Source organism: Chiloscyllium plagiosum, unplaced genomic scaffold (genome assembly GCF_037043375.1).
Source record: "Chiloscyllium plagiosum isolate Xiang-an unplaced genomic scaffold, Cpla_swu_hap1 HiC_scaffold_29, whole genome shotgun sequence".
Taxonomy (NCBI): domain Eukaryota; kingdom Metazoa; phylum Chordata; class Chondrichthyes; order Orectolobiformes; family Hemiscylliidae; genus Chiloscyllium; species Chiloscyllium plagiosum.
Window position 1 is genome coordinate 32,618,533 of NW_028270167.1, and position 27,013 is coordinate 32,645,545.

General features: G+C 41.8%; 1 long non-coding RNA gene and 1 pseudogene across 1 annotated transcript in view; both read right to left on the minus strand.

The window, feature by feature from the left end:
- LOC148142280 (uncharacterized) overlaps positions 1-14,919 on the minus strand; it is a 91,440-nt gene extending 76,521 nt beyond the window's left edge. Inside the window, exons 1-2 of the long non-coding RNA XR_015752008.1 lie at positions 14,762-14,919; positions 12,123-12,205 (exon numbers count right to left, since the gene is read on the minus strand). This is a non-coding gene — a long non-coding RNA (uncharacterized LOC148142280). The remainder of the gene's footprint in view (positions 1-12,122; positions 12,206-14,761) is intronic.
- Positions 14,920-26,429: 11,510 nt separating this feature from the next.
- LOC122540798 (U4 spliceosomal RNA) lies at positions 26,430-26,556 on the minus strand (annotated as a pseudogene).
- Positions 26,557-27,013: the final 457 nt, after the last annotated feature.

A 27,013-nucleotide genomic window follows, 5' to 3' on the forward strand; every position in this document is an offset into this window, starting at 1 on the left:
GTCTGTCCATTTCAACAGGTGGTCCTTCTTAACATCACATTCCACCTCACTGCTTATTATAATGCAAATTTTGTGTCAAAGTTTGACATTGTTCTTCTTGACCTCTGTTAATGACTTGGACATACTGTTTTACAGATCAGTATGAGATCTGTAAAACCTTTTCCCATCTGAAAAAAAACAACCATTCACCTCTACTCCCCCTGCCCTGTCAACTAGCCCATTCACACAGCCACGTTGCCCCGTCTTGTTTATTCAGCCTCATAGAAATCATTACTTTTTATACTTTACTTCTAGAATCTAATTTTATTTTCAGTCTCTTTTCCCCTTCTACAGATATTGGGTGACTAATCTCTCAGTACAAAGATAAAGTGTCAATAAGTAACTTTCTCACAGATATCTGGTAATGGTGTGCTTGCTGAGGTGCACAAAATTGAAGCCAATAGTTTGAATGAACAGATGAATATAGACACAGATGAGTGAAGACATCCTGGGTTAAATGATGTGTTACGTTAACACGTTTCCGCTGTCTGAATCAATAAATCCAGTCTTCTAGATGCTTGCATCAAAATCCACTGTCTCAATAACATTCAAAAAGTGCTCTAAATTGTAAATGTACTCCTTGGCATTGTTGCTGTCACGAATCATTCATATCAGCGAAAGTTGAGAATAGAAGCCTTAGTCTATGTTGAGTTGATGCAGAAGAAAGCAAGCAAAACTTGCATTTATACGGTGTCGTTAACAACCTCAGAATTAGCAAAGTGCTTCACAGTCAATTTAGAACTTTTCAAATATAATCACATCTGACCAGTAAGAAACGTAGTAGCCAATTCGCACACAGCCAGCTCCCACACAGCGTACAATAATGACCAGATAATGGACCAGCATGAGCGACAAAGTAATAAGGCTAATGACACACAATATTATTTATGTACAAATGCCAAAAGAACTTCAGACAGGGGCAGAACTGCAGTTAAGTCCAGAGTACAACATTGTCTGGCATCTACCAGTTGAGAAAATGACATTTTGTCACCTGCCTCAACAGTAAAATCAACTGAATGGCAGGAGGTTGCTCTATTCACATCAAAACCAGAAATTGTGAGAAACCCAGCAGGTCTGGCAGCATCTGTGGAGAGAAATAAGAATTTACATTTTGAGTCCAGTGACCTTACTCTAGAACAGTTCTGAAAGAGGTCACTGGACTCAAAACACAAACGCTGCTCTCTCTAGCAGTTGCTGACAGACCTGCTGGAGTTTTCTTGCAATTTATGTTTCTGTTTCAGATCTTCACCATCCCTAGTTCTTTGTTTTATATTTCTGCATTTCCTCAGTATTTGAACAGTGCTGAAATTAGGTTTTATTCATTTCAGCCTAAGAATGCTTTATCTGTACAACAAATATTAGTTACTGCCAGCCAATCTTCATGGTGCTGAAAATTAACTTTTATAAATGTGGATTCTCTTTTCTTCAGATGTCCACTGCTCATGGATTTTTAAAACAAAATATTAAGCCATTTTTATTTTCCTGTGCATGTCTTTTCTCTCTTATTTACCTTTAATCTAATTGTTCATCCCCTCCAATTATTTCAGTTTATATGTCTGGTTTGACAATTAATTCAGATTTCAGTCATTAATTTAACAGCCATTCAATTGGTTAGTTAAGGACATGTTCATTCATGTCTCATGTGTCTTCCCTCTCAGTGCATCCATATCAGCTCATACTTCTAGCAGGTTACCATGCAAAAGTTTGAAAGATCTGAAGTCTAAAACGTCTAATAATGGCAGATGGCATTACACACCCTGTCACTACAAATTGTGTTTAACTTTATTGATTGTTGAGGAACAAATATTTTCCAAAATTTCAAGGAAACGTCCCATGCTCTATTTCAAAATAGTCCCATGAGATATTATACAGAGAGTTAAATTCTCATCTAACTTTGGGATGGCATGGTGGCTCGGTGGTCACAGTATTGTCTCGCAGCAATAGGTACCCAGGTTTGATTCCACCCTTGGGCAATTACCTGTGTGGAGTTGCATATTCTCCCTATGTCTGTGTGAGTTTCCTCAAAGTACTCCATGTTTCCTCCCTCAGTCCAAAGATGTGCAGACTAAGTGAATTAGCCATGGGGAGTGTAAGGGTCAAAGGGAGAGGATAGGAGGATGGGTTTGGATAGGATGCTCTTTGGAGGGTTGGTGTGGATTCCATGTGCCAACTGGCCTGCTTCACACGGTTGGGATTCTATGATGAAGAACACTTTTTCTTCAGAAAAAGTCCTGGGCCAATGGGCCAAGGAGCAGCAGATGGAGTTTAATTTAGATAAATGTGAGGTGCTGCATTTTGGAAAGGCAAATCAGGGCAGGACTTATACACCTTAATGGTAAGGTTTTGCTGGGGCCAGAGGGTTTGGGTTACAGAAGAGGCTGAATAGGTTGGGGTTGTTTTACCTAGGGTGTCAGAGGCTGAGGAGTGACCTTATAGAGGTTTATAAAATCATGTGGGGCATAGATTGGGTAAATAACAAATGGTCTTTTCCCCAGGGAAAGGGAAAATTAGAGGGCATATGTTTAAGATGGGAGGGGAAAGATTTAAAGGGACTAAGGGGCAACTTTTTCATACAGAGTGGTGATTGTATGAAATGAGCTGCCAAAGGAAGTGGCAGAGGCTGGTGCGATTACAACATTTAAAAGGCATCTGGATGGGTACATGAATAGAAAGGGTTTAGAGGGATGTGGGCCAAATGCTAGCAAATGGATCTAGATTTATTTAAAGTACCTGGTCAGCATGGACGAGTTGGACCGAAGGTTCTGTGCTGTACATCTCTATGACTCTATAACACTCCACGCAGTATAGCACTGGGGAGTGTTGCAATGTTAGAGGTGCTCCTATGCTGAAGTTGTTAAAACAAGGCTGTCTTCCTGACATTATGCTGGATATAGAAGAAATGAATTTTCCTTTTTCACATGTAGGTCTGAGAAGTTTCATTGGACTACCCGAGGGGAATCAAGGACGTCCTCATTGCTGTCTTGACCATCATTTAGTCCTCAAACAGCCTTGCTAAACCAGATTTATTGGTCATTTGTCTGTTTGTAGGATTTTGCCAAATGTCTCATTTGCCTACATTACCCAAAAGAACCATGTGGCATCTGAAATTTAAGGTGTGGAGCATGGGGATGATCTGAGGTTATGAAAGGGCTATATAAGTGCAAGTTCTTCCTTGTTTCTTGGATAATACTAAGCTTAGACCTACTCATTTAATTGAGTCTGGATTGGAAATTGGTATATGATATTACGACTGAAATGTTTCGTTCAGTGTGTTTTTTTAATGACATTAATGGAAATATTAGCCCAATGGTTAACTTTGCTGTTAAAAGTTAAATTTAATTTGCTAATATAATAAGTATTTCCAAGTTCATGTTCCTTCAATTCCACTTCACAATGTAATGTTTTAATTTCTTGTGGATAGTTTCAATACATCTATTAACACATTTAAGTAATATTCCTGTCAGTGCTGTTTTAACCAATTTCTTAAACTGATCTTAACCCAACACCTTACCTAGTGTACAGTAAAATTGAATGCATAGAAATTTAAATCTTTTGAAGTGTTAATAATAACACTTTATTCTTCACACTATGTTAGCATTTAGTAGTTTTATTGATGAAATGTAATTCCTTCAGAATATGTTTCATCAAATTTAGTGTAGCGGACAATTAAACATAAAACATGGAATACAATTCTTGTGAAACAATAGCTTTAACCAGTTATGTCTGAAGCCTTCATTTGATAGAAAACATATGTCCATTTACGGCTGGCTAGTTATTCGCAAAGTTGTTCTAACAAATCCCTTGTGGGAGCACAGACTGGTTTATGTTCTTTTTTCTGAAGAAAAAGTGTTCCACTCAGACTTGCTCCCAGGCCGCTCAGTTCCGCAACTTGCTTCGGTGTTTGCAAAGTATTCCCTTGCGTTCCATTAAAGCCCAGGACTGTCTCAGCTGTTGACCATTTCCTTGGAGTCAGTGCTGATTAAGTTTCTAACTTGGTTGCTCATAGTTTAGTGGAGGTTTGAAGAGAGCAGTAAGTTTGCTTGCTGAGTGGTGCAGTCATTGCTGAGTACAGGATATAACACATCAGGGAGGGGGGATGGCTGAGTCAGCTCATAGTACTTACATTTCATATTTGATGACTTGTTTCAAGTAACATCCGAATGTAGCAATGTGGTTGGCATCTGCCCTGGATGCACAGCTGCATATTAAAGAGAGCCTTTTATCATTAAAACTTGCCTAAGCCATTTTTAACTTCGACACATATAAAAAAATCTCTACTTTTGCTTATAGATTTCCCATTCATTTGAAGGCTGTGATTAATTGTGGAAGGCAACACCCAGGACACTCTCTGTCCCCCTTCTGTATTTTTTTCTCACAGTCTGAGGCTAGAGAGCAAGTTAACACCAGCTAACTCGTACCATAAAGGAATCAGAGCCAGGTTAATATTGTGCTCACTCAACATCCTCATTATGCATCAATCATCAGAAAGTGATCTGAGTGGGAGGAGCTCCCCGACTGACTGTCTGCCCCTTCACTTGGTGTTGTCCTTCACTGTTATAAAACAATTGTGGTTCAATAGTGGCACTCTGAATCAAATAGCTGTGATTTCAAAGTCCCACTTTCAAGCTCAAAATCTAATTTGACACTGCAGCAGTGCTGTGCTGTTAGAGATGCTAGCTTTTATCATAGAATCCCAACCGTGTGGAAGCAGGCCAGTTGGCACATGGAATCCACACCAACCCTCCAAAGAGCATCCTATCCAAACCCATCCTCCTATCCTCTCCCTGTGACCCTTACACTCCCCATGGCTAATTCACTTAGTCTGCACATCTTTGGACTGAGGGAGGAAACATGGAGTACTTTGAGGAAACCCATACAGATACAGGGAGAATATGCAACTCCACACAGGTAATTGCCCAAGGGTGGAATCAAACCTGGGTACCTATTGCTGCGAGACAATACTGTGACCACCGAGCCACCATGCCATCCCAAAGTTAGATGAGAATTTAACTCTCTGTATAATATCTCATGGGACTATTTTGAAATAGAGCATGGGACGTTTCCTTGACATTTTGGAAAATATTTGTTCCTCAAAAATCAATAAAGTTAAACACAATTTGTAGTGACAGGGTGTGTAATGCCATCTGCCATTATTAGACGTTTTAGACTTCAGATCTTTCAAACTTTTGCATGGTAACCTGCTAGAAGTATGAGCTGATATGGATGCACTGAGAGGGAAGACACATGAGACATGAATGAACATGTCCTTAACTAACCAATTGAATGGCTGTTAAATTAATGACTGAAATCTGAATTAATTGTCAAACCAGACATATAAACTGAAATAATTGTAGGGGATGAACAATTAGATTAAAAGTGAATAAGAGAGACAAGACATGCACAGGAAAATAAAAATGGCTTAATATTTTGTTTTAAAAATCCATGAGCAGTGGACATCTGAAGAAAAGAGAATCCACATTTATAAAAGTTAATTTTCAGCACCATGGAGATTGGCCGGCAGTAACTAATATTTGTTGTACAGATAAAAGCATTCTTAGGCTGAAATGAATAAAACCTAATTTCAGCACTGTTCAAATACTGAGGAAATGCAGAAATACTCAGTGTTACATTTCTTCACAATCCACAACACCTCCTCCTTTGGTGTCATCTGTGAACTTACTAACCACACCTCCTTAAGTTCACATCCAAATCATTTCTGTCAGTGATGAAAAGCAATGGATCCAGCATTGATCCTTGAGGCACACCACTGCTCTTCCAGTCTGAGTCAGTTTTCAATGCTCGCAGAAGAGTTGCAAGAGGGTATGGGGCTACTTTCAGGCAGAGGATATGTTTCCTTTACGTACACATGAAGGTGGCAAAGGTAAACCATCTCTTTTCACAGGACAGAATGCTCATTGAAATTGAAAATAGGAAGTCCTGCAAGCAACCTATAGTAGAAAGCACAAGACCAGAAAGTGTGAAAACATGTGCAGAGGACCTATGCAGACTAATAATACTACTACTATCCAAAAGCTCTTACATTTATTTTCCAATTGAAGTTGAGAGAGCTGAGCACAGGAGCATCAGCTCTGATTATATTGGAAACCATAGGCATATGTTTCAGATATAAAACTGTCCCACAACAGCAGTAGGATCAACTAAATTCTGGGAGAGACTAGATACCTGGGGTTGTCGAACAGTCATGTACCTGCTGAGTCAGGGAGAGAGAATAGTTTATGAAATATAATTTCTGATTGAGAAGGCAGTGTGATTCAAGAATGTTTTAAAACTCAAGACATATTGGGATACCTATCTGGAGTAGATAGGACTTGAACCCAAGCTATCTAGATCACAGGTAGGGACACTACCGTAGTGCTACAGAGCCATCCAAAGATGTTAACTCCAGCATCAGTTAGAGTGGGATTGAACATGACTTTCTAACCATTGAGCTCAGACGTTATTGCATACCCATGGAGTAGGATGAGACTTGAACTCAGGGGCACTACCTCACTTAATTTAACTCTCAAACAGCACCACCTGGTGTGACAAACCCAGGTCCCTGAAACATTCGCTGGGTTTCATGATTAATCGTCAAATGACAAGACCAAAGGGGCATCGCCTCCCCTCAAATTTAACTTTCCTTAGGTTTGAGTTAACAGATCTCTACTGGATATCACTTGAGAAAGATATAATTTATTTCCAAATGGCAGAGATGTTTTTGGGAAGGGTGTGGGGAAGATCATCCATAGCACCAGTATATCACTGATATTTAATAATCCTTGCACAAAGAGTCTACCTGTATTGACAATGGTGATGGCAAAGCCAGGTTTGTCTGCAATGCTTCTGAATAACTCTCCCATTTACACCTCCTGTCAAACTAGGGGTCTTCTTTGTTTGGGCATTTACTATCTCCTGCTGATCTACACCATTACCTTGCTGTCATTTAATCTCGGAGAAAGTGAGGACTGCAGATGCTGGAGATCAGAGCTGAAAAATGCATTGCTGGAAAAGCGCAGCAGGTCAGGCAGGAGCAGGACAATGGACATTTCGGGCATAAGCCCTTCTTCAGGAATGAGGAGGGTGTGCCAAGCAGGCTAAGGTAAAAGGTAGGGAGGAGGGACTTGGGGGAGGGGCGTTGGGAATGCAATAGGTGGAAGGAGGTTAGGTGAGGGTGATATGCCGGAGAGGGGGTGGGGGTGGAGAGGTCGGGAAGAAGATTCAGGTCAAGAAGGTGGTGCTGGGTCCGAGGGTGAATCTCTCCAATCTTCCACTCTGTCGTGGACATTCCCTTTTGTTCCTCCCCTGCCCCTCACCTTTCCCTGCTTCTGCATTTGCTTAAAACTGGTTACATTTCTGACATTTTGCAATTCTGAGAGAAGGCCATAGACCTGAAATACTAATTCTGGTTCTTCCTCCATTGATGTGTCATGGTTAGCCAAGTGCTTTCTGTATATATTTCAGAATTCTAATGTATTTCAATTCATTAACTAGAATATTTTCTGCATAATTTGACAATTGAAACCATTGGGCAATCTGTGCATGCTGGTATAAAGGGCAGCAGATCCTCCATGAAAAATCAAAACAGGAATTACATGAATATAGCCCTTGATACTTTGCATGTTGGAGGCACATATGAGAAGCTGATCTGGTGCCTTTCTAGTCTGAGGACCCATAAGGACACTGTCCTGTGTTTGGGATTCTATAATAGTAAATATTTGCATCCTGAACAAACTTCACATAGATTTCAGAATAGGTCTGTTTTCCAGCTCCCTGTGGGAAGAATATAAATGTCTTATTCAGTCACTACTGAAGACTGATTGAGGAAGAAGCAAATAATTTAATGCTGAGAAATCAAAATTTCAAAATCTGTTGGAAGTGTGCCAGCAATATTCTCAGGATTCCTTTCATTTAATTGTTATGTAACTCTCAGAAATGTATTTGTGTTCTAGAAGGCTGTGACATATTCCGATAGCAGAAGGTTTGTCAAGAAGGTGTATTCAATCAGGGGTGAGTGACTAAAGATTTTTAAAACTATGAAAGAGTTTGATTAGGTAGATGTAGGGGTGACATTCTTACTTGTGAAATAAAATTAGTACAATAGAGTCACAAACGAAATTCAAAAGGGAATTCAGGAGAAACATCTTTACCCTGTGTGTGGAACATGCAGTCACCTGGAGTAATTGAGATGGAGAGTATAGATAATTTTAAATAAGCAGTCACAAAAAGCCATGACCATTTAGGTTAGAATGGGAGGTGAAGGGTCATTTATACCACAAGTATTGTCAACTTGGGTCCAATGGTCTGTATCTGCATTGTGGATTTTTGTTGCTGAAGTTTAAGTTAGCATGTTCTTATTCATGGGGTAGAGAAATTTCTCCTGAGGTCCCTCTAAGATTTGTTGAAGACCATGCTACCTTGATGACCTCCAATTTAAATTCTCCTACATGGAGAGGGCAGAGTGCCCAATGATGGAGGTAGGAGGTAGGATTCAGTACGAAGTAGGAAACACTGGGATACATACGTTTGCACTGTATCAGCAGAACTCCTGAGCTTAACCACAACATTACAACTTTATTTCAAGGTTTCTGACTAGTTAGCCCGACTGGCTGTATTACTGAGAGAGTTGATTTCAAATCCACTGTTTAAAGGGATTTTACTGTCATACGATCGGGCGGATTTTGTAGCTGGAAGCTGAGCCTATGGAAAATTGATAAAGGGGTTGCATATGCTCAGAAGGTATCGATGTAACCTGAAGAAGCCTCAAGGATATCCTGTTCTTCAGGAAGAACCCAGCCAGTGAGACCAAGCAGCTGTGGCTGGAGGGAGCGGAAGTAGGCAGCAGGAGGAGGGTGGTGGCATGTTCATGGATTCAGTACTGAAGGCAAAGTAAAGACCAAAATAGGTAAGGAACAAGAGAGGTGGAGCAGAGTGTTAATGTCATTGGACATGATCCAGGTGCTGTGGACCTGGGTTCAAATCACACCATAGCAGCTGCTGTGTTTTAAATACAATTAGCAATTTGGGAATATAAAACAACTTCAGTGATGGCAATCATAAAACTGTTGTCAAAAGCTATCTGGTTCATTACTGTTCTTTAAGGAAGGAGAAGCTACCATCCTGGTATGTGCCTCCCAACCCATAGCAATATGGTTCCCTCTGAAATGAAGTGAAATGAATGAATAGCTTGCTAAGTCAAGGATAGTTGGGGGATGAGCAATACGTTTTGCCCCTGGCAATGATAACCATATCCATGAAAGAATAAAGAAGAAAATAGCAGCAGCACAGCCAAATGCATTCTGATCAGTGTACCTCGATTGGGGATGAGGCTGGCCAAGGAGTAGAGATCTGCATCTTAGAATCCCCACAGTGAGCAAGCAACCCGTTCAGCCATTTTAGTCCAAACTGACGCTTTGATGAGCATCCCACCCAGATCCACCCCTGCATTCTGCATTTCCCATAGTCAAGCCTACACATAGAGTCATAGAGATGTACAGCATGGAAACAGGCCCTTCAGTCCAACCCGTCCATGCCGACCAGATATCCCAACTCAATCTAGTCCCACCTGCCAGCACCTGACCCATATTCGTCCAAACCCTTCCTATTCATATACCCATCCAAATGCCTTTTAAATGTTGCAATTGTACAAGCCTCCACTATTTCCTCTGGCAGCTCATTCCATACATGTACCACCCTCTAAATGAAAACGTTGCCCCTTAGGTCTCTTTTATATCTTTCCCCACTCACCCTAAACCTATGCTCTCTAGTTCTAGACTCCCCCACCCCAGGAAAAATACTTTGCCTATTTTTCCTATCCATGCCACTCATAATTTTGTAAACCTCTAAAGGTCATCCCTCAGCCTCCGACGCTCTAAGGAAAACAGCCCCAGCCTGTTCAGCCTCTCCCTATAGCTCAAAGCCTCCAACCCTGGGAACAACCTTGTAAATCTTTTCTGAATCCTTTCAAGTTTCACAACATTTTTCCGATAGGAAGGAGACCAGAATTGCATACAATGTTCCAACAGTGGCCTAACCAATGTCCTGTACAGCCGCAACATGACCTCCCAACTCCTGTCCTCAATACTCTGACCAATAAAGGAAAGCATACCAAACGCCTTTCTCACTATCCTATCTATCTACGACTCCACTGTCAAGGAGCTATGAACTTGTATTCCAAGGTCTCTTTGTTCAGCAACACTCCCTAGGACCTTTCTATTAAGTGTATAAATCCTGCTAAGATTTGCTTTCCCAAAGTGCAGTATCTCACATTTATCTGAATTAAATTCCGTTTGCCCTTCTCAGCCCATTGGCCCATCTGATCAAGATCATGTTGCAATGTGAGGTAACCTTCTTCATTGTCCGCTACACCTCCAATTTTGGTGTCATCCGCAAACTTACTAACTATACCTCCTACGTTCACATCCAAATCATTTATATAAGTGTCGAAAAGTAGTGGACCCAGTACTAATCCTTGTGGCACTCCACTGGTCATAGGCCTCCAGTCTAAAAAAACAACACTCCACCACCACCCGCTGTCTTCTACCTTTGAGCCAGTTCTGTATCCAAATGGCTAGTTCTCCCTGTATTCTGTGAGATCTAACATTGCTAACCAGTGTCCCACTGGGAATCTTGTCGAACGCCTTACTGAAGTCCACATAGATCATATCTACCCCTCTGCCCTCATCAATCTTCTTTGTTACTTCTTCAAAAACTCAATCAAGTTTGTGAGACATGATTTCCCATGCACAAAATCATGTTGACTATCCCTAATCAGTCCTTGCCTTGCCAAATACTGTATCTCCTGTCCCTCAGGATTCCCTCCAACAACTTGCCCACTCTCACACAACAACTCACCAAAACGAAGGACCCGATACCCAGCATGACCAAAGCTAATGTAGTGTACAAAATCCCATGCAAGGACTGCACAAAACACTATATAGGACAAACAGGAAGACAGCTAACGATCCGCATCCACGAACATCAACTAGCCACGAAACGACACGACCAGCTATCCTTAGTAGCCACACACGCAGACGACAAGCAACATGAATTTGACTGGGACAACACTACCATTATAGGGCAAGGGAAACAAAGAACAGCCAGGGAATTCGTAGAAGCATGGCACTCATCCACAAACTCCATCAACAAACACATAGACCTGGACCCAATATACTGACCACTACAGTGAACAGCTGAAACTGACAACCGGAAGCGGCAGGGACAGGCCACTATAAATGCCAGAGGAAACACCACAGAAGCGCTTCACAGGAGGCTCCCAAGCACTGAGGATGTCACCTAGACAGGGGACGAAACGTTTGCAACAAAAACTTCCAGCTCGGAGAACAGAACCACAGCAACTTGCCCACCACTAACATCAGGATCCCTGATCTTCTTTGGACTGTGGGACCAAAACCATAGCACCCAGAGGAATCCCATGCAGACATGGGGAGAATGTCTATTTGCAGTTGGCACAATCACCCAAGGAGAGAACTGAACCCGCGTACCTGGCACTGAGAAGCAACAGTGCTAACCACTGAGCCACCCCATAGTCTGGTGTATCCTTAATCTATGGTTCTGTTTGTCTTTGTCCGTCTCCTTAGAGTTGGACTAGTAACTTGTCCTTATCTTTTCTTCTCTACCAATGCTCATACTTGCCAACTCTTTGCTAACACTACATACATTTCCTGGAGTTTAATACAGAATGCTGCTTCTATGCCAGTCTCCATCGCAGATTATCTCTCCAAATGAATTGAATTAGCTTTATTGTCACATGTGCTCAACTGAGTACAGTGAAGTCGCCACTTACAGCACCATCTTAGGTACAAAAGGTACCTAGGTGCAATCCTTAGTCACAGACTAGAGAAAGGAAGAGAAAAAAAAGTGTTACATTACAGTTATACACAGTATAACCATAGATCAGACAAACAATAAGCAGTGCTAAATAAACAAACATCACGGTCTCTCTCCAAAGTCTCTTGCAGTAGACCAGTGCAGGGTGGTTCCTTGTGGTCTGACCATTGACTGCTGCCACACAGCCTCTCTTTATGCCAGAAATACATTATCAAATAAATTACCAATGGACTTACATTAGCTCTGCTGCCCCCTCACTCTGCCTGCTCAAGCACATCACTTCTCACACAATTTACCAGAGAGCTGCATCCAACCCTCCCTGCAAGAACAACAAAAGATTGAATTTAAAGAGAAGTACTGCACATGCTAGAGATCTGAAATAAAAACAAAGTGCTGGCAAAACTCATCATTAGAAAAGATAGACTTGTGTTTGTCATGATTTTCACCATCTTCAATGTCTCAAAATTATTTGCACTGTATCATTAAAGAATAGTCAATGTTGAAATGTCAGAAAGACTGCACAGGTATATCCATCCTGGTTGGTCTATATATAGTCTACTGTATATGTGTCCATGTGTTCATTACACAGGCCATCAACCTCCTCCTTATGCAACGTCATGTCTCTCCCTTAACCAATGAGCTCTGCAAAGTGAAGTCACCATTGTCTTTGCGATTCACAAGACTGCTCTCTCATTAAAGTATAGCAGCTGATGATGAGCTCAGCTGAGGGTCATCACACCACAGGCAAGGGAGAGGTTCAGAAGGAGAGTTCTTCATGGTAGCCTCAACCAGTGCAGGAATTGAACCCACATTTTTCATAGCAAATCAACCCCCAGTACACTGTATCCATTAGCTCATTCAACAAATGCTATTACTCTCATTCAGATTCCTCTCTCATGGGAGAATAGAGCACAGATAAATATGGAGGACTGGAGGTCATATTCTGTAGTATTTTTCAAAAAGGCTACAACCCTTAACCTGATGTATTTGTTGTCTCTACCAGTATATTCTACTGCCACCAATCATCCCTTGTCCTTGCTTTGTCTTGGACCTCCCCTACAGTTAGAGGTAGAGGATACAACACAATATAGACTTTCTGTTCTTCACCAACAAGATTTATTGCAAGATAGAAATAAGCACAACTTCAAATCGGTCAGTGTAAGAACTAGGATCTTAGCTGATATAGTTACATTTGTCCCCCTCACAAGTTAGAGTCAACTTCCTTGTCTCCACTCACAGTCTGTGTGACATCAGTAGAATGGATGGAGCCAATGGAACATGAACATTAACCCTTTTAAAACCATTATCTTATACAACACCCGTCAGCCATCTTAAAATTGATGGTTGTAGAGGATTGATTGGATAATCAGTGGAGTCTCAGCATGCCTGGCTGTCAGAGATGGAGCCTTCCAGCTAGCTGTTGACAGCTTTAAATACTGGACAGCCGCATAACACTCACTGGTGTGAATTTGACATCAGTGGTGAGTGAAATTTGATCATGAGAATAATAATAACTTTAACATTCTTATTTTGACAGTTTGAGTTCGAATCTTTAATTTCCCACAGTGCCTGTAAAGAAGGTACAGGCCATAAACACCATGTACTCCCATTCCAATGCTAACTCCCAACTGCTAACTCACACAGTAGGTCATATGACCCACGGCTGTGGCATATTGTTCTCCATTTTGTCCACAAGGAAAATCTGACCTTTCAGTCACTTGCCATTTCAATACACCATCTTGTTCTTATGCTCTCATTTTTTTGTCTTCGGTCTGTTGCAGTGAAGTTCAAGGTAGAGGTACGGTATCTCATTTTGTTTAGCCACTTCACAGCCTTCTGGGTCAACTGTGAATTTAGCAACTTCTGACCATGAACTCCTCCCCCATGCCTTCTTCCCCCACTGCCTAGTGCCTGGTTTTCAATGTTTAGCTTTCAGCAGAACTTACATGTGTTCTGTTATTAACACCCACTGTTAACATTTACTTCAGTCCCAAGCTTTGACAATTTGCTACAACCATCACCGTTCACTTTGTCGTTTGTCCTGGAAAAAGGCTCATAGTTCCTTGAAAATACAGTTGCAGGTAGATAGGATAGTAAAGGCGGTGTTTGGTATGCTTGCCTTTATTGGTTAGTGCATGAATATACGATTTGGCAAGTCATGTTGCGTTTGCAAAGGACATTGGTTAAGCCACTTTTGGAACACTGCGTGCAATTCTGGTCTCCCTGCTATAGGAAGGATGTTGTGAAACTTGAAAGGGTTTGGAAAAGGATGTTGCCAGGGGTTAGAGGGTTTTGAGCTATAGGAAGAGGTTGAATAGGCTAGGACTGTTTCCCTGGAGCTTCGGAGGCAGAGGGTGAGCTTATAAAAGTTCATAAAATCTTGAGGGGCATAGATAGAGTAAATAGACAAGGTCTTTTCCTCAGGGTAGCAGAGTCTGAAACTCGATGACATAGGTTTTAAGGTGAGAGGGGAAAGGTTTAAAAGGGGCCAACATCATGCAGATGTTGGTGCGCGTATGGAATGAGCTGCCAGAGGAGGTGGTGAAGGCTAGTACAATGATGCCACTTAAAAGGCATCTGGATGGGTATCTGAATAGGAATTGTTTAGGGGGATATGGGCCAAATGCTGGAAAATGGGACTAGATTAATTTAGGATATCTGGTCAGCTTGGAAGAGTTGGAGCAAAGGGTCTTCTGTTTCCATACTGTATATCTTTATGACTATGACTTACTATCTCTAACCTTCTACTTGCTCCTTCCTAAGTTTCTCTGCAGATAAACCCATCACTTTTCCATCTCTCTATTCAGTTGCAAAGAAAAAAAGTCATATCGGACTCAAAGATTAACTGGTTCTCTCTGCACGGATGCTGTCAGACCTGCTGAGTTCCTCCAGCACTTGTGTTGATTTCAGATTTCCAGCATCAGAGTATTTTGCTCCTGGTTGAAATTCTGCGTTGACTCTTTGAGCTGCGTCTGTCAACCAAGAGTCTCTGAGCAGTCACAGCAGGGACCTGGGCAGTCCAACTATACCAGAGTCAAGTGCGATGCATCATGTAGATCACCTGGAAAAAGGAAGAGTAAATAGTCATTGACGCCCAAGGATATGAAGATTAGTCTTTTACACAATGTTAGGCTATTAGGTTTTTCTTTAATTTTGGATCTCAAGAACATTTCTTGTTTCTGCCACCCCTTTTATTTACTGCCCATCAAGTTGCCTTCTCACTGGTGATAAATGGTAGGGCATAAATTGATTGGGACTGTGGATATGATGGTGTTTTATGTAGGGAAAACAGAGTGGGTAGGGGAATGCAGTTATCAGGTGAGTGGAGTAATAACACCTAATGAAACCCAACATTAATGAAGGCATCACAGGCAGTAACACACATGACTGCCAGGACATTAGCAATAATCCATTCCTCCTGCTATTCCTTGGAGTTGAGTGAAGAGGTTGGGTGCTCTCAGCCTTTACTCTCCTGCAGCTTCCCAACCTCAGTGTGGTGCAATGTAGTATTCTGGTGACCAGGAATGGTTGATGCTGAAAAGCAACTCTACATGAGTCTAGGCATCTTCAGCATGATTATGGCTTTCTCAGTTTTATATACATGACTTGCACAGTATCACTCTGGGTGTTATCAGTTGGGTCCCTCAAAGTTGTAATAGAGTCAACAACACAAAGAAAGGCCCTTCAGTCCATCAAATCTGCACTAAGGAACAAGCATCTAACTATTCTAACCCCACTTTCTAGCACTTGATCCGTAGCCTCACATGCCTTGGCATTGTAATTTCCATTACAAAACTTTAAACTTGGAAATATTTCTCCATGCTTTCAGTGTCACTGGGTCAAAATTCTGGAATTTCCTTCCCAATAACACAGTGAGGCAACCTGTAGCGCATGGACTGCAGTTCGAGAAGGCAGCTCACCCCCACCTTCTCAAGGGCAACTAGGGACAGGCAATAAATGCTGGGCCCAGCCAGCGAGATCTTCATCCCACCTGTGAAATTAAAAAAAAGGTACATTTCATCAGGTGTCTTCCGAGTAGCCAGTCTGTAAATCTGCTTTAAACCATGGAGAGATGAAGGAGATGGACTGCCACAGACTAAAAGCAACAAGAAGAATGTCCAGAAATGTTGTGCATACCTGCATAAAGATCCTTTTATGGCTGCAAACTAATGGTACATTGAGGGAAATGGAAGCCCTTGTAGTTGATAAATACTTCTGGGTGGTCTCAGCATGTCCATATCGTCACTGGTGCCCTTCATCTGTGGGAAGCCAGCCAGAACTGTAAACCTGAGTACACCCTCATCTGTTTGGCATCGGTGACAAAGTGGACATAATTGTCTGTCTTGGCAAAAAATCACAAATCTTTGATGCAGTTTTTGGCTGTGCATGTAGGGGTGGCATGCTGGTTAGCACTGCTGCCTCACAGCACCAGGGGCCTGCGTTCGATTCCAGCCTCAGGTGACTGTCTGTATGGAGTTTGTATATTCACCAAATGTCTGCATGAGTTTCTTACCACAGTCCAAAGATGGACAGGCTAGGGGGATTAGCCATGGGAAATGCAGGGTACGCAGATAGGGTGTGGGAGTAGGATGCTCTTCAGAAGGCCAGCATGGACTAGTTGGGGTAAATGGCCTGTTTCCACACTGTAGGGATTCTAATTTACAAAACCTCTTAGAGGGCTCAACAGGGCACTTACTTGAAGGATATTTCCCCCTCTGGTTATAGGGTTGGGGGCATAGTCTCAGAGTAATGAGTAGACCATTTAAGACGATGAGGAAGAATTCCTACACTCGAACAGGTGAATATTTAGAATTCTGTACCACAGTGGACTGTGGAGGTTCAGTCAGGGTACGTTCAAGATAGAAACTGATAGAGTTCAGAATATGAAAAATATTACTGGCTGTGGGTATGGTGTGAGAAGCTGGTGTTGAAGAAGGAGACCAATCATGAATTGCAGAATTGCCGAAATGTCATGATGGGCCAAATGGCCTACTCTTGTTCTGATCTTTTATATTCGATCTCCAGGAAAGACCTGGAATGAGCCAAAGGCAAAGGCAATAAACGTGAACATGACTTTCACAGACACTGTCTGGATAGCAGGCTATTTATCAACAGTTTGCGATCTGAAACTTCATACATCTGTCACCAACTGACATCAGAACAGAAGTCTCCTGAACAATGTTCGCTGTAAGCTATGCACATATCTGCACAAAAATATTTATAGGTACCTCAAAAGAAAATGAACGAGACTCATTGCCCTCAGACAATGATGTCCCAATGTGTTAAAGGAGTTTGCTTTCTACCTGCACTCCTTGTGTTGTCACTCCTATGAGATGAATCTCTTTGCTTATCTCTTTTCCGCTATGGCATGGCATGGAGATTGTAATTCCTGATCCTTCTACTGCTGGCAGTGGTCTTAGGCTTCATCTGGGCTCCAAATTAAAAAAAAACATATATTTTAAGCTCTGCTCTGAAAATCACCGCTTCAAACATTCAAACCTCCAAAAGTGTCAAAGGGATCCTCTCAGCAAAAGCATTGTGCTATTCATTCCATCAAACAAGAAAGTAGGAAGATTTAGTGCTTGTATGTTTCTCTGTCACATTATCAGCACCACCCATCCCATTTCCTCCCCCCATCAGCTTTCCCCATTGCGTTCTGGCCTTGTATTCATTGACAGATGACTGGCTCACCCAGAAATACGTTGCAAAAGCCATGTTAATATTGCTGTAATTGGGAGAATAAACACATCGAAATTGACAGCGCACCCTCTCCAGGGGGTTTGCTCACATGCAGCCTCAGGCAATATGGTTAAATATAGAAGTCAGCAGCTTGGTGAAAGCTTCCTGATGTACTGTCAATTTCCCTGCTTGTAACTGCATGCCAGCCCAATCCTGACCATACAGAGCTGAATCGGGACCCTATGCAATACTGTGTTTCCTAGCCAGGAATTGTAGTGTGATTTTGCCCATATTCATGAGTCAGATTCTTGAGGGATCTTGTTTGGTCCATGTCTCCGGATAGTGATCAGCTGGAGATACCCAGCCCCTGCCGAGGCTGTGCACTCTCCTGCAGATCCTTGGCTCTTCTTGGGGTCTCCTTTACTACCTTCACTAATGCCACTGGCTTAGCTTCTTTTACCACATCTTTTCCTACTGTGCCTTTCTTTAACAACCAGCACTGTGTCTTTACATGTGCCCCTTTACCACAGTGGAAACACCTGAGGCCTTTCACCTCCTTTCCACCTATTGTCTTCTTTTTTATCCTGTCGTAAACTCTTATCAGTGTTCTCTACTCTGTTTTGTAGTGTAAGATCTCCCCTTTTTCCAACCTTTATCCCTCCCAGGACAAAATTCTAGCTGGAAGCTTGTCTTATGTACTAATATGTATTCATCTGCTAATTCTGCTGCCTTTCTCACTTCCTGAACTTTCTGTTACTCCGCATGAATTCTTACCATCTCTGAAAGTGAGTTTTGAAACTTCTCTGGTGGAATGCTCTCTCCATGGCCCTATCTATTTTCAAAGCATGCACCCATCTATCAAAATGACTATGTTTAATTCTTTCAAATTCAACGCAAGTCTGACCAAGTTCCTTCTTTGTGTTTCTGAACTGCTGTCTATATGGTTCTGGTACCAATTCATAAGCCTGTTTAACCTCTTCATAATCTCTTGACCGCTCATCTGACAGTGTGGCAAATATCTCACTTGCTCTACCTACCAGTTTAGTCTGAACTAGCATTACCCATAAATCCTCCGGCCACTCCATCTGCTGAGCTTATTTTTCAAATGAAATAAAGAAGGTTTCAACATCTTTCTCATCAAAATGTGGCAGGGTTTTGACATATTTGTATATATCACTACCTTCTCTTTTAATCTCCATTCTGTTAACTTGACTTTGCTGACTAAGTGACAGCTTCAAATTCAAATTCTCTCTTTTTGCTCAGCTAAGAACATTCTCTCTCCCTCTCTCTTTTCTCTCTCTCTCCCTTTGTTTATCTTCTAATTCCATTTTCCTCAATTGTAATTTAAGTTTTTCTACCTCTACAGCACTTGCCTGTTTCTCTGGCACACCGAAGCGTTTTCAGTAACTCCTTTACAACTTCAGCTTTCCTTTTGTCCTTGGTTAAACCCAAATCTAACTTATTTGCTAATTCTAAAAGTATGGTCTTTTTCTTTCCTTCTCAGACCCTCTTCAGCAATTTTAAGAGCCATTTTTCTCACTTTTAATCTAATCAACTACAAGTCACTGAAATTAAACAAATTGTCTCACCTATGTTTTATAGAAAGATTTAGGACCCTTACCTGAAAGTGTGTAAGTTTGCTGCGATGTTTCGTACCAACCAAATCTATTCAAATCTGTCTTAAAGCAATTCAAATCACAAATCCAAGACCCAAACTGTTCAAATCCCAACAATGACCCCCCAAACTGTTACAACACAAGGTAAACCCTCCTGCTTAATTTAACTTAGCTTCACAGAAAAGATTGATCCCGTGCAGCAATCTGTGAAAATTCGAGAAGCTAAGGACTATTTAAAGTAAAAATTAACAACTTTATTTTTTAAAAGTATAACAGAATAATTAACTAATAACTGCTTACAACTCCTTTCTCTAACCTATCTTTTACCTTCCCCTTCTACATAGAACATTACAGCGCAGTACAGGCCCTTCAGCCCTTGATGTTGTGCCGCCCTGTGAAACCAATCTGAAGTCCATCTAACCGACACTATTCCATTCTCGTCCATATGCCTAGCCAAAGTCCATTTCAATTCCCGTAAAGGTGGCAAGTCTACAACTGTTGCAGGTAGTGAGTTCCACGCGGAGAAAGTGAGGGCTGCAGATGCTGGAGATCAGAGCTGAAAATGTGTTGCTGGAAAAGCGCAGCAGGTCAGGCAGCATCCAAGGAGCAGGAGAATCGACGTTTCGGGCATGAGAGTGAGTTCCACGCCCTTACTACTCTCTGAGTAAAGAAACTACCTCTGACATCTGTCCTATATCTATCACCCCTCAATTTGAAGCTTCCTTGTACTAGCCATCATCATCCCAGAAAAAAGGGTCTCACTGTCCACCTGACTACCTTAATGTCGCGATCAAGTCACCTCTCAACCTCCTTCTGTCCAAATTTGCACCCCAATATGCCAACATTTTCATGTACAGGTTCGAACAAGGCTTCTGCTCTATGCAGGACCTCCAACCATCACTATACACCAGGTACATTGACAACATTTTCTTCCTCTGGACCCATGGCAAGGAATCACTGATAAAACTAAACAGTGATATCAACAAGTTTCATCCCACCATCAAACTCACCATGGACTACTCTCTACTATCTGTCTCATTCTTGAACACATGGACTCCATCAAGGATGGGCACCTCAGCATCTCACTCTACCACAAACCCATGGATAACCTCATGATGCTACACTTCTCCAGCTTCCACCCGAAACATATTAAACAGCCATTCCCTATGGACAAGCCCTACGCATAAACAGGGTCTGTTCAGATGAGGAGGAACGTGACAGGCACCTGGAAGTACTCAGGGACGCCTTCATAAGAACGGGGTATGATGCTCAACTCATCGACTGCCAGTTCCAACATGCCACAGCGAGGAACCGTATTGACCTCCTCAGGAGACAAACACATGCTGTAACCGACAGGGTACCCTTCGTTGTTCAGTACTTCCCAGGAGCCGAACAACTACGCCATGTTCTTCGTGACCTGCAACACACTATCAATGAGGATGAGCACCTCACCAAAACCTTCCCCACATGTCCACTGCTCGCCTTTAAATAGGCACCAAACCTCAAACAGATCATTGTTCGTAGCAAACTGCCTGGCTTTCAGGACGTTACCATACAACCCTGTCATGATAGACGCTGCAAGATGTGTCAGAATGTAGACACGGATACCACCATTATGGGTGGGGACGCCTCCCACCATGTACGTGGCAGGTACTCATATGGATGAGCCAACATTGTCTATCTCAAAAGCTGCAGGCAAGGATGCCCTGAGGCACGGTACATTGGCGAGACTAAGCAGAAGCTACGACAATGGATGAAGGGATGCCGCACAACAATCAACAGACAGGAGTGTTCCCTCCCAGTCGGAGAACACTTCAGCAGTCTGGGACATTCGACCTTGGACCTTCGGGTGACCATCCTCCAAGGCAGACTTCGGGACAGGCAGCAACGAAAAGTGGCCGAGCAGAGGCTGATAGTCAAGTTCGGTACCCATAGGGAGGGCCTTAACTGGGAACTTGGGTTCATGTCACACTACAGGTGACCCCATTGCACTATACACAGACACACACTCTCCCACAGATACACACTCTCCCACAGACCCTCTCTCATACGCTCACACATACATTCCCACACAAACCCTCTCACTGACTTATACGCCTCTACACTTACATACACATACTGTCTCACAGACATTCATAACCTCCCCCCTTCCCCCCCCCACACACACACATACACATATAAGTTTGTGGGGTGAATTTGTACTTGCAGAATTATATTTTACTTTGCTCAAAAAACGCATGAATCCATGTAAGATTCTGTAAATCTGTTTTTTAGATTAGAATCAGTCTGATCATTGTGGCACAGACAGCCTCACAGGGAAGCTCACACCTTCAATATGCTATCTGGGCCGACATGAGACCAATTGTTAAAGTTCACTTGAGAATGTAACTTTTTAAAAAAAGTTTTGCGTTTAACATATGAAAGAACTGAAATCAACATGTTCATTCTAGCAGATGAGAGACTTAACAAACAATCCAGGTCTTTTTCAATATATAATTTCAGTTACATCACATTGTAAACGTTTGCTACAAATTCTGTGTCTTACGATCTTATTCTCCACAACCACCAGATGAAGGAGCAGCGCTCCGAAAGCTAGTGCTTCCAAATAAACCTGTTGGACTATAACCTGGTGTCGTGTGATTTTTAACTCTGTCCAACGAAAACAGCCAAAGTCCCTCAGCCTTTCCTCGTAAGATCTTCTCTCCATACCAGGCAACATCCTGGTAAATCTCCTCTGAACGCTTTCCAAAGTTTCCACATCTTTCCTAAAATGTGGTGACCAGAACTGCACGCAATACTCCAAGTGCAATCGCACCAGAGTTTTGTACAGCTGCAGCATGACCTCGTGATTCCGAAACTCGATCCCTCTACTAATAAAAACTAACACATCAAAGGCCTTCTTAACAGCCCTATCAACCTGGATGGTAATTTCAAGGGATCTATGTGCATGGACACCGAGATCTCTCTGCTCATCTACACACCCAAGAATCTTACCATTCGCCCAATAATCTTTATTTCTGTTGCTCCTTCCAAGGTGAATCACCTCACACTTTTTAACATTAAACTCCATTTGTCACCTCTCAGCCCAGCTCTGCAGCTTATCTACAATACTAGTCTGATAAAACCCTCAATTAATAAAGAGCAAAGAAAATTTATAGACAAGGAACAGGCCCTTCGGCCCTCCAAGCCTGAGTTGATGCAAATCCACTCTCTAAACCTGTCGCCCAATTCCTAAGTATCTGTATCCTTCTGCTCCCCACCTACTCATGCATCTGTCCAGATGCATCTTAAATGAATCTACCGTGCCTGCCTCTACTACCTCTGCTAGCAACACGTTTCAGACACCTACCACCCTCTGTGTACTTTCTGTGTGTATCCCTCTTAAACTTTTCACCTCTCACCTTGAAAGTATGACCTCTTGTTATTGAATCCCTCATCCTGGGAAAAAGCTTATCTCTATCTACCCTGTCTATACCCTTCATGATTTTGTAGACCTCAATCAGGTCTCCCCTCAATCTCTGTTTTTCTAATGAAAACAATCCTAACATACTCAACCACTCTTCATAGTTAGCACCTTCCATACCAGAAGATTTACCAAAAATTCAAATTTCAAAACCAGGCGCTGTCGAATCTTTTCTTTGTATCTTCCTCTGTCTTCTTTTCTTCTTCTTAGAGATTAAGTTTCACGGGTCACGGATCGATAAAGGTAACTTTAAGAGAGCTATTTTTCAGACAGTCTGTACATGCTGGTGGCTTGGCAGTTCTCCCCCAACTGTTCAATTTGTACCGGCCTTATACCCTCATAGCATCAGATTGTGTCATTGACTTTTAATATTGTCAATATACTAAATGCAAACTTGATTGGGATTTGGTATTTTTCAAATTATAAATAAACTGATTGGCCTAATTTGAACTTTTTTTTATCTCCAGGCAACCAGCTACACCAGCTGCTTGACCAAAAGGTTATATTGTATCTTGTTCAGAACACTTGGTGCTGTCGGGTAGATCTGCTAGCTTTTAACTTTCTTAAAAGGTACGCTCACCCGCATCTTCATAACACATTCCATGCCCTAACCACTTGCTAGATGAAAACGTTTTTTCTCACATCGCCGTTACTTCTTTTGCACATGATTTTAAAGTTATGCCCTCTCAGTCTGGTTCCTTTTACAAGCAGGAACAGCTTCTTCCTTGCTCCTCTATCTCGTCCTCTAACAATTTGGAAATACTCTACCAAATCTTCTCTCCAAAGAGAACGGCCCCTTAAAACCCATTGTCATAACAGAAGCTTCTCATTCCTGAAGCAATCAATCATTCCTGCACTCTCCCCAATGCATTCAGATCTTTCCTATTATGTAGCACCCACAACTATACAAAATACTGTGGCTGTGATCAATTAAGTGTCATCTAAGGTCCCTTCCTTCCTCTTGTACTCTATGCTAACAACACTGCGTGCTTTATTACCTGCTGTCTCCACTTGTCCTGCCACTTCCATTGATCTGTGCAAACACACACCCAGCTCCCTCTGTTCCTGCACTTCCTTTCAGAATTGTACCCTATATTTGATATTGTCTTTCAATGTTCTTCCTACCAAGGTATAACACCTCACAATTCTCTGAATTGAGACACATCAGCCACCATCATCTACAGATCAAAGGCCTTTGGAGTGCTACACTGTCTTCAGTTTACAATTTTCTCCAAGTTTCATTATCAGAGATGAGGGAAGGGGAGGTCTCCTGGGTCCTAGTGAGCACATCACTTGGGGCTCATTACCCCATCAGGATGAAGGAGTTTGGTCTGCGGCAGATCAGGGAACAACTTGGGCATGCTCAATAGGCACCTGACTGCTTGGTGTTACTCCACTCAAGACTGAGACTGAATATTATTCCTTCTCGTTGTATTTAATTCCGCATGTGTTTCAGACGTGTGTTTACTATGATCTCAGTGGGAGGGTGGAGGAGCCAATGGGATGGGGAATACTCTTTCTGGGTTTAATCATTGTACTCTGCATGACATGGGATGGAATTTCTGTCACAGGTTACATTTCAATTTCCCCAACAAATTCTTAAAGCAAACAGTTCATGAAGACAAATTTTACATGTTAACAATTCAAAGATTTAAGTTTCCCTGCGTATGGTTTTATATTGCACTGGCCAAAGTTTCGTTGAGGAGGATTTTGGCTTAAGAAACAAGTTAATAAAGCACCATTGAATCTAATGTGACTGTACTATATCATGTGATGGGTGTGTTAAAAACTGAACACAGGAAATGAAACACTTTGACATTGTCATGTACAACTGGAGAACATGAACACTGTGACACTGGAGCTCAGCATTTGAGCAGATCGTGTCGTTTTGCAACTGGTGACAAGAATTGTGCCATCAAGATAGCAAATCAGGAATCAAACAAGCCAGCTTAATCCCTAGAGATGGTGCCACCATCTCCTCACATAAATAGTCCCATAACATTCCCATGTTATTTTCATTATGTCTCCCTTTTATCATAGAGAAGGAAAAAGGAACAGGAGTAGGCCATTTAACCCTTCGAGCCTGCTCCGTCATTCAATATCATCATAATTAATCGTCCAATTCCATAGCCAGTTCCAACTTTCACTCCATATCCTTGATCCCTTTAGTCCTAAGAACTGGGATCTAACTGGGATCTAACTGGGATCTGTCTCATCTATGTCACCTTATTCTGGATTCCCCAGTTATCCGGAACATCCTTCCTGCATTTACCCTGTATGTCCTGTTAAATTTTTTAAAGTTTCTATAAGATCACCCCTCATTCTTGTAAACGCCATTGATATAGTCCAGTCACTTTTCATACGTCAGTCTTGTCATCCCAGGAATCAGTATGGTAAACCTCTATTGCACTTCTTCCTTTGCCAGAATATTCTTCCGTAGATAAGGAGCTCAAAACTACACACAGTACACAGGTGTGATCTCAGCAAGGCCCTGTACAGCCGCAACATGACATGCTCCTGTCCTCAGTTCTCTCACTATGAAGGTAAACCTTTGCCTCCTTCATTGTGTACTGCACCTACATGCTTACTTTCAGTGACTGGTGTACAAGGACATCCAGACCTTGTTGCATCTTGCCCTTTCCCAATCAATCACCATCAGATCATGCCTGTCTGCCAGCCAGTTTGCTATTCATGTCCGTACATGGCCTCCAATTCCACGTGTTTTAAGTTTTCCATTCTAATCTCTTACGGGAGACCTGATTGAACACCTTCTGAAAATCCAAGTAAAACACATCCACTGTCTCATTTTCAACGTAAACTTCAAATAGATTTCCGTTTTGTAAACATGCTCACAATTTTGTTTCATTTTTTGCTATTAAAGTTTTATTTTGGACTCTAACATTTTCCCTCCTACCAATATCAGACTATCACTTTATTCCCTGATCTAACTTCCCCTGTTTCTGAATTTAATAACATTCCCAGTACTACCACTATAACTTGGGGGTCTGTATACAAGCCCATTGTTATTTTCTTCCTCTTAGGGTTTCTAAATTCTACTCGTAACGATTCCAATTCACCAGAGCTGATATTGTTTCTTCCTGTCACATTAATTTTGTCTTTAACTAGTAATGCTACCCCACTTCCTTCTCCATTTTTGTCCATTTTTCCTAAAATCTAGATACCCCTGGATATTCAGTTCCCATCCTGGTCACCTTGCAGTCACATCTCCATAATCCCTAACATATCCATTTGTATCTATTTGAGAAATTAATTCATCCACTTTTTCACAAATTCAGTAACAAGGCCTTAAACCTTGTCTTTCTACCATTTTCAGTCCTGTTCATGTTAATTTGCACTGTGCCTCAAATTCTCCACTAATTCTGTCTGTATAGATTTCCAATCCCCTGCCATGTTAGTTTAAACCCTCTTCAACCACACTAGCAAATACTCCCTCTAGGAGGTCAGTTCTGGCACTACCTAGGTGTAACTCATCCTGTATACACTGTTCCCACCACCCAGAACTGGTCATAATGCCCCTGGAATCTGCAACCCTGCCTCTTGTGCCATGTCTCCAGTTACATAGTCATCGGATATATCCTGTTATTTCTACTTTGACTGGCAGATAGCAAACAAATTTAGGCTTTGGGCCAAGTGCTGGAAAATTGGATTAGAACATATCGATGCTTGATTGCCACTGCATGCACAATGGACCTCTTTTCATGCTGTGAATATTCTACAACATGATTTTAAAGGTAAACTTGATCAATTTTTAAATGTAAAAGTAGTCTCTGCTGAGACCATCAAGAATTGCCATTGCAAACTATATATGAAGTCATCATAGTGAGGTATTGGGAAAAGTTTTCAATAAGCAAAAACTCTGCCTTGGCTATGATACTGTCACTGTGCAAAGCTGTGTGCAAGTCATTTCAAATCACTTTCCCAACTTTTAATCTTTCTGTAGTTTGGTTTCTTAGCTTCTCATCTAATTTCCTGTGGCTTTTCCATCCTTATTTCCTTCAATGATGGAAAGCATCAGAGACTTGTATGCATTGGGATATATCATGATGAAATATGTCCCATCAGCGTGATTTCTGAATGGGTTCGACCTTGCCGATGTCCTATACTCTGGGCTACAGCCCCTTTTGGTTCCTCAGGCAGAATAAATATAAAATTCATTCTTTGAGCAATACTTAACTTGGAGTCTAGTCCCTATTGACAGCAACTATTCATTGGTGGTGCATCTCAGCGCAAGTTAATCATTACTTCAATAACTCAAAGGCCTTGTCACCATGAAGAAGTGTTTGGAAAATTAGCTTATTTTCAGAGCAAGCACATCACCACAGGGATAATTTTACCCTCCAAAATATTC